Here is a 14,786-nt window from a genome sequence, read left to right as displayed (position 1 = left end):
CATAAAACCAGAGATTGAAATGAGCACAGATATAGTTCCTTAAGCCAAATATGGAATAGACAAGAGCTACTCCTTGCTCAACGAAATGGACTCAACACCGCATATTAAACGCCTAAGAATGTACCTGACTAGTAAGTATCTTAAAACCTATGGATTGCTATGTCTCCAAAAGAGAATCAAGCATGTGTACAGGGGCATAAACGCAGCAGTGATAGGATTGGAGAGGTTCGGTGAGCAAATGAAGACCCTTTGAAGTCATATTGCATGGTACCCATTCCACGGGTTTCAACTACCCAGGTTTTAGGTATTCTTCCTTCAGCTAAAACATGCATGTGGAACCCAGAGTATGATCAACCATGTGATCGGGAGACGTGTTCAAATATGTCTCAGTTTTCCTCCCCTGGTACTCGGGTGCAACATTCCAGACGCTTTACTAACACTCTCCCCACTTGGAGAGTCAGCGCCTTTAACCTCCTGTTTGGCACAGTTTGCAATTTCTGCGGAAGATGAACAGGAATAGCGAGAACCAATGAGAGGCTAGCTGGAGGTGTCTGGACGGGCAAATTTAACTCTCATTTCCCACCAGGAAGAGGAAATAACCAAAGGCTCAGCGTGCCGTGCCGGAACCAGATTAGGGCCTGAAGCCATCCTGCGGTGTTGCGGCCAGCTCAAAAGAAAGCGAGTTGAAGAAAGGAGCTCAGGGGCACTGTAATTCACAAACCTGCAGAGTTATAAATGACAGCTATCGTCCAAAAATAGACTGAAGTAAGGCTGCCAAGAGGACTTGAAAGCGGGGCAGAATTGCAGGAAACCGATTTCAGGAGGTAGACTGGAATTGCATTGAAAGCATAGGAAAAGAGGCAGAACGTCCACAATGATGCACTTGGCCAAAAAGGGCGTATGCGTTTTTTCCTGAATATATTCAGGAAAAAACGCATACGCCCTTTTTGGCCAACCAAGCAAGCTTGCAAAGGAAATCTGCACTACAATGAAGTCTCACTTCCCCCCGGTCAAAAGGGCCATCTGAAAAAAGTGTAAAATCCAGAAAGGCAGGACAGGCCATGGAGAACTGGGAGCCTTGTTATGCTGATGGGCGGGATGTAAATTGCCAACAACCACTCGGGAGAAGTGTATGGTGTTTCCTGAAACATCTAAAAAACAAAGCAACAGAACCTAGGGCACTTCCACTTATGGTCCTATAGCTTAGGGAAATTAAAATCAAAAAGACACAGCCACCCCAAAGTTTGGAACGGCTCTGTTTACAAGAACCTCGTTTACAGTACAAGTTCAACATCACAGAAAGTGAAAAATGGATAAAGAAGTTGTGGTATTTACTTACAAAGCAATATCACTCCGCAATGAAATCTGTGTCATCAGGCCCTTAGCAGCACAATGAGTGGATTCAGGTATGATGATTCTAACTGAAATAAGTCACACAGAAAAAGAAACATCATAAGATATCAGTAATACACGGAATGTAAACTTGGCTACACAGGAACTGAATTACAGAACAGAACAGGGTCTCAAATTTAGAAAACCAACTTATGCTTGCTTAAGGGTAAAGGTGAGTTGGGGTGCTGCATAAAACCAGAGATTGAAATGAGCACAGATAAAGTTCCTTAGCCAAATATGGAATAGACAAGAGCTACTCCTTGCTCAACGAAATGGACTCAACACCGCATATTAAACGCCTAAGAATGTACCTGACTAGTAAGTATCTTAAAACCTATAGATTGCTATGTCTCCGAAAGAGAATCAAGCATGTGTACAGGGGCATAAACGCAGCAGTGATAGGATTGGAGAGGTTCGGTGAGCAAATGAAGACCCTTTGAAGTCATATTGCATGGTACCCATTCCACGGGTTTCAACTACCCAGGTTTTATGTATTCTTCCTTCAGCTAAAACATGCATGTGGAACCCAGAGTATGATCAACCATGTGAATGGGAGACGTGTTCAAATATGTCTCAGTTTTCCTCCCCTGGTACTCGGGTGCAACATTCCAGACGCTTTACTAACACTCTCCCCACTTGGAGAGTCAGCGCCCTTAACCTCCTGTTTGGCACAGTTTGAAATTTCTGCGGAAGATGAACAGGAATAGCGAGAACCAATGAGAGGCTAACTGGAGGTGTCTGGACGGGCAAATTTAACTCTCATTTCCCACCAGGAGGAGGAAATAACCAAAGGCTCAGCGTGCCGTGCCAGAACCAGATTAGGGCCTGAAGCCATCCTGCGGTGTTGCGGCCAGGTCACAAGAAAGCGAGTTGAAGAAAGGAGCTCAGGGGCACTGTAATTCACAAACCTGCAGAGTTATAAATGACAGCTATCGTCCAAAAATAGACTGAAGTAAGGCTGCCAAGAGGACTTGAAAGCGGGGCAGAATTGCAGGAAACCGATTTCAGGAGGTAGACTGAAATTGCATTGAAAGCATAGGAAAAGAGGCAGAACGTCCACAATGATGCACTTGGCCAAAAAGGGCGTATGCGTTTTTTCCTGAATATATTCAGGAAAAAACGCATACGCCCTTTTTGGCCAACCAAGCAAGCTTGCAAAGGAAATCTGCACTACAATGAAGTCTCACTTCCCCCCGGTCAAAAGGGCCATCTGAAAAAAGTGTAAAATCCAGAAAGGCAGGACAGGCCATGGAGAACTGGGAGCCTTGTTATGCTGATGGGCGGGATGTAAATTGCCAACAGACACTCGGGAGAAGTGTATGGTGTTTCCTGAAACATCTAAAACACAAAGCAACAGAGCCTAGTGCACTGCCACTTATGGTCCTATAGCTTAGGGAAATTAAATTCAAAAAGACACAGCCACCCCAAAGTTTGGGACGCCTCTGTTTACAAGAACCTCGTTTACAGTACAAGTTCAACATCGCAGAAAGTGAAAAATGGATAAAGAAGTTGTGGTATTTACTTACAAAGCAATATCACTCAGCAATGAAATCTGTGTCATCAGGCCCTTAGCAGCACAATGAGTGGATTCAGGTATGATGATTCTAACTGAAATAAGTCACACAGAAAAAGAAACATCATAAGATATCAGTAATACACGGAATGGAAACTTGGCTACACAGGAACTGAATTACAGAACAGAACAGGGTCTCAAATTTAGAAAACCAACTTATGCTTGCTTAAGGGTAAAGGTGAGTTGGGGTGCTGCATAAAACCAGAGATTGAAATGAGCACAGATAAAGTTCCTTAAGTCAAATATGGAATAGACAAGAGCTACTCCTTGCTCAACGAAATGGACTCAACACCGCATATTAAACGCCTAAGAATGTACCTGACTAGTAAGTATCTTAAAACCTATGGATTGCTATGTCTCCGAAAGAGAATCAAGCATGTGTACAGGGGCATAAACGCAGCAGTGATAGGATTGGAGAGGTTCGGTGAGCAAATGAAGACCCTTTGAAGTCATATTGCATGGTACCCATTCCACGGGTTTCAACTACCCAGGTTTAAGGTATTCTTCCTTCAGCTAAAACATGCATGTGGAACCTAGAGTATGATCAACCATGTGATCGGGAGACGTGTTCAAATATGTCTCAGTTTTCGTACCCTGGTACTCGGGTGCAACATTCCAGACGCTTTACTAACACTCTCCCCACTTGGAGAGTCAGTCCCTTTAACCTCCTGTTTGGCCCAGTTTGCAATTTCTGCGGAAGATGAACAGGAATAGCGAGAACCAATGAGAGGCTAGCTGGAGGTGTCTGGACGGGCAAATTTAACTCTCATTTCCCACCAGGAAGAGGAATTAACCAAAGGCTCAGCGTGCCGTGCCGGAACCAGATTAGGGCCTGAAGCCATCCTGCGGTGTTGCGGCCAGCTCAAAAGAAAGCGCGTTGAAGAAAGGAGCTCAGGGGCACTGTAATTCACAAACCTGCAGAGTTATAAATGACAGCTATCGTCCAAAAATAGACTGAAGTAAGGCTGCCAAGAGGACTTGAAAGCGGGGCAGAATTGCAGGAAACCGATTTCAGGAGGTAGACTGGAATTGCATTGAAAGCATAGGAAAAGAGGCAGAACGTCCACAATGATGCACTTGGCCAAAAAGGGCGTATGCGTTTTTTCCTGAATATATTCAGGAAAAAACGCATACGCCCTTTTTGGCCAACCAAGCAAGCTTGCAAAGGAAATCTGCACTACAATGAAGTCTCACTTCCCCCCGGTCAAAAGGGCCATCTGAAAAAAGTGTAAAATCCAGAAAGGCAGGACAGGCCATGGAGAACTGGGAGCCTTGTTATGCTGATGGGCGGGATGTAAATTGCCAACAGACACTCGGGAGAAGTGTATGGTGTTTCCTGAAACATCTAAAACACAAAGCAACAGAGCCTAGTGCACTGCCACTTATGGTCCTATAGCTTAGGGAAATTAAATTCAAAAAGACACAGCCACCCCAAAGTTTGGGACGCCTCTGTTTACAAGAACCTCGTTTACAGTACAAGTTCAACATCGCAGAAAGTGAAAAATGGATAAAGAAGTTGTGGTATTTACTTACAAAGCAATATCACTCAGCAATGAAATCTGTGTCATCAGGCCCTTAGCAGCACAATGAGTGGATTCAGGTATGATGATTCTAACTGAAATAAGTCACACAGAAAAAGAAACATCATAAGATATCAGTAATACACGGAATGTAAACTTGGCTACACAGGAACTGAATTACAGAACAGAACAGGGTCTCAAATTTAGAAAACCAACTTATGCTTGCTTAAGGGTAAAGGTGAGTTGGGGTGCTGCATAAAACCAGAGATTGAAATGAGCACAGATAAAGTTCCTTAAGTCAAATATGGAATAGACAAGAGCTACTCCTTGCTCAACGAAATGGACTCAACACCGCATATTAAACGCCTAAGAATGTACCTGACTAGTAAGTATCTTAAAACCTATGGATTGCTATGTCTCCGAAAGAGAATCAAGCATGTGTACAGGGGCATAAACGCAGCAGTGATAGGATTGGAGAGGTTCGGTGAGCAAATGAAGACCCTTTGAAGTCATATTGCATGGTACCCATTCCACGGGTTTCAACTACCCAGGTTTAAGGTATTCTTCCTTCAGGTAAAACATGCATGTGGAACCTAGAGTATGATCAACCATGTGATCGGGAGACGTGTTCAAATATGTCTCAGTTTTCGTACCCTGGTACTCGGGTGCAACATTCCAGACGCTTTACTAACACTCTCCCCACTTGGAGAGTCAGTCCCTTTAACCTCCTGTTTGGCCCAGTTTGCAATTTCTGCGGAAGATGAACAGGAATAGCGAGAACCAATGAGAGGCTAGCTGGAGGTGTCTGGACGGGCAAATTTAACTCTCATTTCCCACCAGGAAGAGGAATTAACCAAAGGCTCAGCGTGCCGTGCCGGAACCAGATTAGGGCCTGAAGCCATCCTGCGGTGTTGCGGCCAGCTCAAAAGAAAGCGAGTTGAAGAAAGGAGCTCAGGGGCACTGTAATTCACAAACCTGCAGAGTTATAAATGACAGCTATCGTCCAAAAATAGACTGAAGTAAGGCTGCCAAGAGGACTTGAAAGCGGGGCAGAATTGCAGGAAACCGATTTCAGGAGGTAGACTGGAATTGCATTGAAAGCATAGGAAAAGAGGCAGAACGTCCACAATAATGCACTTGGCCAAAAAGGGCGTATGCGTTTTTTCCTGAATATATTCAGGAAAAAACGCATACGCCCTTTTTGGCCAACCAAGCAAGCTTGCAAAGGAAATCTGCACTACAATGAAGTCTCACTTCCCCCCGGTCAAAAGGGCCATCTGAAAAAAGTGTAAAATCCAGAAAGGCAGGACAGGCCATGGAGAACTGGGAGCCTTGTTATGCTGATGGGCGGGATGTAAATTGCCAACAGACACTCGGGAGAAGTGTATGGTGTTTCCTGAAACATCTAAAAAACAAAGCAACAGAGCCTAGGGCACTGCCACTTATGGTCCTATAGCTTAGGGAAATTAAAATCAAAAAGACACAGCCACCCCAAAGTTTGGGACGCCTCTGTTTACAAGAACCTCGTTTACAGTACAAGTTCAACATCGCAGAAAGTGAAAAATGGATAAAGAACTTGTGGTACTTACGTACAATGCAGTATCACTCAGCAATGAAATCTATGTCATCAGGCCCGTAGCAGCATAATGAGTGGATTCAGGTACGATGATTCTAACTGAAATAAGTCACACAGAAAAAGAAACATCATAAGATATCACTAATACACGGAATGTAAACTTGGCTACACAGGAACTGCATTCCAAAACAGAACAGGGTCTCAAATTTAGAAAACCAACTTATGCTTGCTTAAGGGGAAAGGTGAGTTGGGGTGCTGCATAAAACCAGAGATTGAAATGAGCACAGATAAAGTTCCTTAAGTCAAATATGGAATAGACAAGAGCTACTCCTTGCTCAACGAAATGGACTCAACACTGCATATTAAACGCCTAAGAATGTACCTGACTAGTAAGTATCTTAAAACCTATGGATTGCTATGTCTCCGAAAGAGAATCAAGCATGTGTACAGGGGCATAAACGCAGCAGTGATAGGATTGGAGAGGTTCGGTGAGCAAATGAAGACCCTTTGAAGTCATATTGCATGGTACCCATTCCACGGGTTTCAACTACCCAGGTTTAAGGTATTCTTCCTTCAGCTAAAACATGCATGTGGAACCTAGAGTATGATCAACCATGTGATCGGGAGACGTGTTCAAATATGTCTCAGTTTTCGTACCCTGGTACTCGGGTGCAACATTCCAGACGCTTTACTAACACTCTCCCCACTTGGAGAGTCAGTCCCTTTAACCTCCTGTTTGGCCCAGTTTGCAATTTCTGCGGAAGATGAACAGGAATAGCGAGAACCAATGAGAGGCTAGCTGGAGGTGTCTGGACGGGCAAATTTAACTCTCATTTCCCACCAGGAAGAGGAATTAACCAAAGGCTCAGCGTGCCGTGCCGGAACCAGATTAGGGCCTGAAGCCATCCTGCGGTGTTGCGGCCAGCTCAAAAGAAAGCGCGTTGAAGAAAGGAGCTCAGGGGCACTGTAATTCACAAACCTGCAGAGTTATAAATGACAGCTATCGTCCAAAAATAGACTGAAGTAAGGCTGCCAAGAGGACTTGAAAGCGGGGCAGAATTGCAGGAAACCGATTTCAGGAGGTAGACTGGAATTGCATTGAAAGCATAGGAAAAGAGGCAGAACGTCCACAATGATGCACTTGGCCAAAAAGGGCGTATGCGTTTTTTCCTGAATATATTCAGGAAAAAACGCATACGCCCTTTTTGGCCAACCAAGCAAGCTTGCAAAGGAAATCTGCACTACAATGAAGTCTCACTTCCCCCCGGTCAAAAGGGCCATCTGAAAAAAGTGTAAAATCCAGAAAGGCAGGACAGGCCATGGAGAACTGGGAGCCTTGTTATGCTGATGGGCGGGATGTAAATTGCCAACAGACACTCGGGAGAAGTGTATGGTGTTTCCTGAAACATCTAAAAAACAATGCAACAGAGCCTAGGGCACTGCCACTTATGGTCCTATAGCTTAGGGAAATTAAAATCAAAAAGACACAGCCACCCCAAAGTTTGGGACGCCTCTGTTTACAAGAACCTCGTTTACAGTACAAGTTCAACATCGCAGAAAGTGAAAAATGGATAAAGAACTTGTGGTACTTACGTACAATGCAGTATCACTCAGCAATGAAATCTATGTCATCAGGCCCGTAGCAGCATAATGAGTGGATTCAGGTACGATGATTCTAACTGAAATAAGTCACACAGAAAAAGAAACATCATAAGATATCACTAATACACGGAATGTAAACTTGGCTACACAGGAACTGCATTCCAAAACAGAACAGGGTCTCAAATTTAGAAAACCAACTTATGCTTGCTTAAGGGGAAAGGTGAGTTGGGGTGCTGCATAAAACCAGAGATTGAAATGAGCACAGATAAAGTTCCTTAAGCCAAATATGGAATAGACAAGAGCTACTCCTTGCTCAACGAAATGGACTCAAAACCCCATATTAAACGCCTAAGAATGTACCTGACTAGTAAGTATCTTAAAACCTATGGATTGCTATGTCTCCGAAAGAGAATCAAGCATGTGTACAGGGGCATAAACGCAGCAGTGATAGGATTGGAGAGGTTCGGTGAGCAAATGAAGACCCTTTGAAGTCATATTGCATGGTACCCATTCCACGGGTTTCAACTACCCAGGTTTTAGGTATTCTTCCTTCAGCTAAAACATGCATGTGGAACCCAGAGTATGATCAACCATGTGATCGGGAGACGTGTTCAAATATGTCTCAGTTTTCCTCCCCTGGTACTCGGGTGCAACATTCCAGACGCTTTACTAACACTCTCCCCACTTGGAGAGTCAGCGCCTTTAACCTCCTGTTTGGCACAGTTTGCAATTTCTGCGGAAGATGAACAGGAATAGCGAGAACCAATGAGAGGCTAGCTGGAGGTGTCTGGACGGGCAAATTTAACTCTCATTTCCCACCAGGAAGAGGAAATAACCAAAGGCTCAGCGTGCCGTGCCGGAACCAGATTAGGGCCTGAAGCCATCCTGCGGTGTTGCGGCCAGCTCAAAAGAAAGCGAGTTGAAGAAAGGAGCTCAGGGGCACTGTAATTCACAAACCTGCAGAGTTATAAATGACAGCTATCGTCCAAAAATAGACTGAAGTAAGGCTGCCAAGAGGACTTGAAAGCGGGGCAGAATTGCAGGAAACCGATTTCAGGAGGTAGACTGGAATTGCATTGAAAGCATAGGAAAAGAGGCAGAACGTCCACAATGATGCACTTGGCCAAAAAGGGCGTATGCGTTTTTTCCTGAATATATTCAGGAAAAAACGCATACGCCCTTTTTGGCCAACCAAGCAAGCTTGCAAAGGAAATCTGCACTACAATGAAGTCTCACTTCCCCCCGGTCAAAAGGGCCATCTGAAAAAAGTGTAAAATCCAGAAAGGCAGGACAGGCCATGGAGAACTGGGAGCCTTGTTATGCTGATGGGCGGGATGTAAATTGCCAACAGACACTCGGGAGAAGTGTATGGTGTTTCCTGAAACATCTAAAAAACAAAGCAACAGAGCCTAGGGCACTGCCACTTATGGTCCTATAGCTTAGGGAAATTAAAATCAAAAAGACACAGCCACCCCAAAGTTTGGGACGCCTCTGTTTACAAGAACCTCGTTTACAGTACAAGTTCAACATCGCAGAAAGTGAAAAATGGATAAAGAAGTTGTGGTATTTACTTACAAAGCAATATCACTCAGCAATGAAATCTGTGTCATCAGGCCCTTAGCAGCACAATGAGTGGATTCAGGTATGATGATTCTAACTGAAATAAGTCACACAGAAAAAGAAACATCATAAGATATCAGTAATACACGGAATGTAAACTTGGCTACACAGGAACTGAATTACAGAACAGAACAGGGTCTCAAATTTAGAAAACCAACTTATGCTTGCTTAAGGGGAAAGGTGAGTTGGGGTGCTGCATAAAACCAGAGATTGAAATGAGCACAGATAAAGTTCCTTAAGTCAAATATGGAATAGACAAGAGCTACTCCTTGCTCAACGAAATGGACTCAACACCGCATATTAAACGCCTAAGAATGTACCTGACTAGTAAGTATCGTAAAACCTATGGATTGCTATGTCTCCAAAAGAGAATCAAGCATGTGTACAGGGGCATAAACGCAGCAGTGATAGGATTGGAGAGGTTCGGTGAGCAAATGAAGACCCTTTGAAGTCATATTGCATGGTACCCATTCCACGGGTCTCAACTCTCCAGGTTTAAGGTATTCTTCCTTCAGCTAAAACATGCATGTGGAACCCAAGTATGATCAACCATGTGAACGGGAGACGTGTTCAAATATGTCTCAGTTTTCCTCCCCTGGTACTCGGGTGCAACATTCCAGACGCTTTACTAACACTCTCCCCACTTGGAGAGTCAGCGCCTTTAACCTCCTGTTTGGCCCAGTTTGCAATTTCTGCGGAAGATGAACAGGAATAGCGAGAACCAATGAGAGGCTAGCTGGAGGTGTCTGGACGGGCAAATTTAACTCTCATTTCCCACCAGGAAGAGGAAATAACCAAAGGCTCAGCGTGCCGTGCCGGAACCAGATTAGGGCCTGAAGCCATCCTGCGGTGTTGCGGCCAGCTCAAAAGAAAGCGAGTTGAAGAAAGGAGCTCAGGGGCACTGTAATTCACAAACCTGCAGAGTTATAAATGACAGCTATCGTCCAAAAATAGACTGAAGGAAGGCTGCCAAGAGGACTTGAAAGCGGGGCAGAATTGCAGGAAACCGATTTCAGGAGGTAGACTGGAATTGCATTGAAAGCATAGGAAAAGAGGCAGAACGTCCACAATGATGCACTTGGCCAAAAAGGGCGTATGCGTTTTTTCCTGAATATATTCAGGAAAAAACGCATACGCCCTTTTTGGCCAACCAAGCAAGCTTGCAAAGGAAATCTGCACTACAATGAAGTCTCACTTCCCCCGGTCAAAAGGGCCATCTGAAAAAAGTGTAAAATCCAGAAAGGCAGGACAGGCCATGGAGAACTGGGAGCCTTGTTATGCTGCTGGGCGGGATGTAAATTGCCAACAACCACTCGGGAGAAGTGTATGGTGTTTCCTGAAACATCTAAAAAACAAAGCAACAGAACCTAGGGCACTTCCACTTATGGTCCTATAGCTTAGGGAAATTAAAATCAAAAAGACACAGCCACCCCAAAGTTTGGAACGGCTCTGTTTACAAGAACCTCGTTTACAGTACAAGTTCAACATCGCAGAAACTGAAAAATGGATAAAGAAGTTGTGGTATTTACGTACAAAGCAATATCACTCAGCAATGAAATCTGTGTCATCAGGCCCTTAGCAGCACAATGAGTGGATTCAGGTATGATGATTCTAACTGAAATAAGTCACACAGAAAAAGAAACATCATAAGATATCAGTAATACACGGAATGTAAACTTGGCTACACAGGAACTGAATTACAGAACAGAACAGGGTCTCAAATTTAGAAAACCAACTTATGCTTGCTTAAGGGTAAAGGTGAGTTGGGGTGCTGCATAAAACCAGAGATTGAAATGAGCACAGATAAAGTTCCTTAAGCCAAATATGGAATAGACAAGAGCTACTCCTTGCTCAACGAAATGGACTCAACACCGCATATTAAACGCCTAAGAATGTACCTGACTAGTAAGTATCTTAAAACCTATGGATTGCTATGTCTCCGAAAGAGAATCAAGCATGTGTACAGGGGCATAAACGCAGCAGTGATAGGATTGGAGAGGTTCGGTGAGCAAATGAAGACCCTTTGAAGTCATATTGCATGGTACCCATTCCACGGGTTTCAACTACCCATGTTTAAGGTATTCTTCCTTCAGCTAAAACATGCATGTGGAACCTAGAGTATGATCAACCATGTGATCGGGAGACGTGTTCAAATATGTCTCAGTTTTCGTACCCTGGTACTCGGGTGCAACATTCCAGACGCTTTACTAACACTCTCCCCACTTGGAGAGTCAGTCCCTTTAACCTCCTGTTTGGCCCAGTTTGCAATTTCTGCGGAAGATGAACAGGAATAGCGAGAACCAATGAGAGGCTAGCTGGAGGTGTCTGGACGGGCAAATTTAACTCTCATTTCCCACCAGGAAGAGGAATTAACCAAAGGCTCAGCGTGCCGTGCCGGAACCAGATTAGGGCCTGAAGCCATCCTGCGGTGTTGCGGCCAGCTCAAAAGAAAGCGAGTTGAAGAAAGGAGCTCAGGGGCACTGTAATTCACAAACCTGCAGAGTTATAAATGACAGCTATCGTCCAAAAATAGACTGAAGTAAGGCTGCCAAGAGGACTTGAATGCGGGGCAGAATTGCAGGAAACCGATTTCAGGAGGTAGACTGGAATTGCATTGAAAGCATAGGAAAAGAGGCAGAAAGTCCACAATGATGCACTTGGCCAAAAAGGGCGTATGCGTTTTTTCCTGAATATATTCAGGAAAAAACGCATACGCCCTTTTTGGCCAACCAAGCAAGCTTGCAAAGGAAATCTGCACTACAATGAAGTCTCACTTCCCCCCGGTCAAAAGGGCCATCTGAAAAAAGTGTAAAATCCAGAAAGGCAGGACAGGCCATGGAGAACTGGGAGCCTTGTTATGCTGATGGGCGGGATGTAAATTGCCAACAGACACTCGGGAGAAGTGTATGGTGTTTCCTGAAACATCTAAAAAACAAAGCAACAGAGCCTAGGGCACTGCCACTTATGGTCCTATAGCTTAGGGAAATTAAAATCAAAAAGACACAGCCACCCCAAAGTTTGGGACGCCTCTGTTTACAAGAACCTCGTTTACAGTACAAGTTCAACATCGCAGAAAGTGAAAAATGGATAAAGAACTTGTGGTACTTACGTACAATGCAGTATCACTCAGCAATGAAATCTATGTCACTAGGCCCGTAGCAGCATAATGAGTGGATTCAGGTACGATGATTCTAACTGAAATAAGTCACACAGAAAAAGAAACATCATAAGATATCACTAATACACGGGATGTAAACTTGGCTACACAGGAACTGCATTCCAAAACAGAACAGGGTCTCAAATTTTGAAAACCAACTTATGCTTGCTTAAGGGGAAAGGTGAGTTGGGTTGCTGCATAAAACCAGAGATTGAAATGAGCACAGATAAAGTTCCTTAAGCCAAATATGGAATAGACAAGAGCTACTCCTTGCTCAACGAAATGGACTCAACACCGCATATTAAACGCCTAAGAATGTACCTGACTAGTAAGTATCTTAAAACCTATGGATTGCTATGTCTCCAAAAGAGAATCAAGCATGTGTACAGGGGCATAAACGCAGCAGTGATAGGATTGGAGAGGTTCGGTGAGCAAATGAAGACCCTTTGAAGTCATATTGCATGGTACCCATTCCACGGGTTTCAACTACCCAGGTTTTAGGTATTCTTCCTTCAGCTAAAACATGCATGTGGAACCTAGAGTATGATCAACCATGTGATCGGGAGACGTGTTCAAATATGTCTCAGTTTTCCTCCCCTGGTACTCGGGTGCAACATTCCAGACGCTTTACTAACACTCTCCCCACTTGGAGAGTCAGCGCCTTTAACCTCCTGTTTGGCACAGTTTGCAATTTCTGTGGAAGATGAACAGGAATAGCGAGAACCAATGAGAGGCTAGCTGGAGGTGTCTGGACGGGCAAATTTAACTCTCATTTCCCAACAGGAAGAGGAAATAACCAAAGGCTCAGCGTGCCGTGCTGGAACCAGATTAGGGCCTGAAGCCATCCTGCGGTGTTGCGGCCAGCTCAAAAGAAAGCGAGTTGAAGAAAGGAGCTCAGGGGCACTGTAATTCACAAACCTGCAGAGTTATAAATGACAGCTATCGTCCAACAATAGACTGAAGTAAGGCTGCCAAGAGGACTTGAAAGCGGGGCAGAATTGCAGGAAACCGATTTCAGGAGGTAGACTGGAATTGCATTGAAAGCATAGGAAAAGAGGCAGAACGTCCACAATGATGCACTTGGCCAAAAAGGGCGTATGCGTTTTTTCCTGAATATATTCAGGAAAAAACGCATACGCCCTTTTTGGCCAACCAAGCAAGCTTGCAAAGGAAATCTGCACTACAATGAAGTCTCACTTCCCCCCGGTCAAAAGGGCCATCTGAAAAAAGTGTAAAATCCAGAAAGGCAGGACAGGCCATGGAGAACTGGGAGCCTTGTTATGCTGATGGGTGGGATGTAAATTGGCAACAGACACCTGGGAGAAGTGTATGGTGTTTCCTGAAACATCTAAAACACAAAGCAACAGAGCCTAGGGCACTGCCACTTATGGTCCTATAGCTTATGGAAATTAAAATCAAAAAGACACAGCCACCCCAAAGTTTGGGACGCCTCTGTTTACAAGAACCTCGTTTACAGTACAAGTTCAACATCGCAGAAAGTGAAAAATGGATAAAGAAGTTGTGGTATTTACTTACAAAGCAATATCACTCAGCAATGAAATCTGTGTCATCAGGTCCTTAGCAGCACAATGAGTGGATTCAGGTATGATGATTCTAACTGAAATAAGTCACACAGAAAAAGAAACATCATAAGATATCAGTAATACACGGAATGGAAACTTGGCTACACAGGAACTGAATTACAGAACAGAACAGGGTCTCAAATTTAGAAAACCAACTTATTCTTGCTTAAGGGTAAAGGTGAGTTGGGGTGCTGCATAAAACCAGAGATTGAAATGAGCACAGATAAAGTTCCTTAAGCCAAATATGGAATAGACAAGAGCTACTCCTTGCTCAACGAAATGGACTCAACACCCCATATTAAACGCCTAAGAATGTACCTGACTAGTAAGTATCTTAAAACCTATGGATTGCTATGTCTCCGAAAGAGAATCAAGCATGTGTACAGGGGCATAAACGCAGCAGTGATAGGATTGGAGAGGTTCGGTGAGCAAATGAAGACCCTTTGAAGTCATATTGCATGGTACCCATTCCACGGGTTTCAACTACCCAGGTTTAAGGTATTCTTCCTTCAGCTAAAACATGCATGTGGAACCTAGAGTATGATCAACCATGTGATCGGGAGACGTGTTCAAATATGTCTCAGTTTTCCTCCCCTGGTACTCGGGTGCAACATTCCAGACGCTTTACTAACACTCTCCCCACTTGGAGAGTCAGTCCCTTTAACCTCCTGTTTGGCCCAGTTTGCAATTTCTGGGGAAGATGAACAGGAATAGCGAGAACCAATGAGAGGCTAGCTGGAGGTGTCTGGACGGGCAAATTTAA

At 44.2% G+C, this 14,786-nt stretch overlaps 1 long non-coding RNA gene across 6 annotated transcripts in view; it reads right to left on the bottom strand.

The window, feature by feature from the left end:
• LOC307181236 overlaps window positions 1-14,786 on the bottom strand; it is a 1,179,595-nt gene that overhangs the window by 424,075 nt on the left and 740,734 nt on the right. The gene's annotated exons all lie outside the window — the stretch shown is intronic.

Source organism: Stenella coeruleoalba (genome assembly GCF_951394435.1).
Source record: "Stenella coeruleoalba genome assembly, contig: scaffold_98, whole genome shotgun sequence".
NCBI lineage: Eukaryota > Metazoa > Chordata > Mammalia > Artiodactyla > Delphinidae > Stenella > Stenella coeruleoalba.
This window is presented reverse-complemented; position numbering and strand designations above follow the sequence as displayed.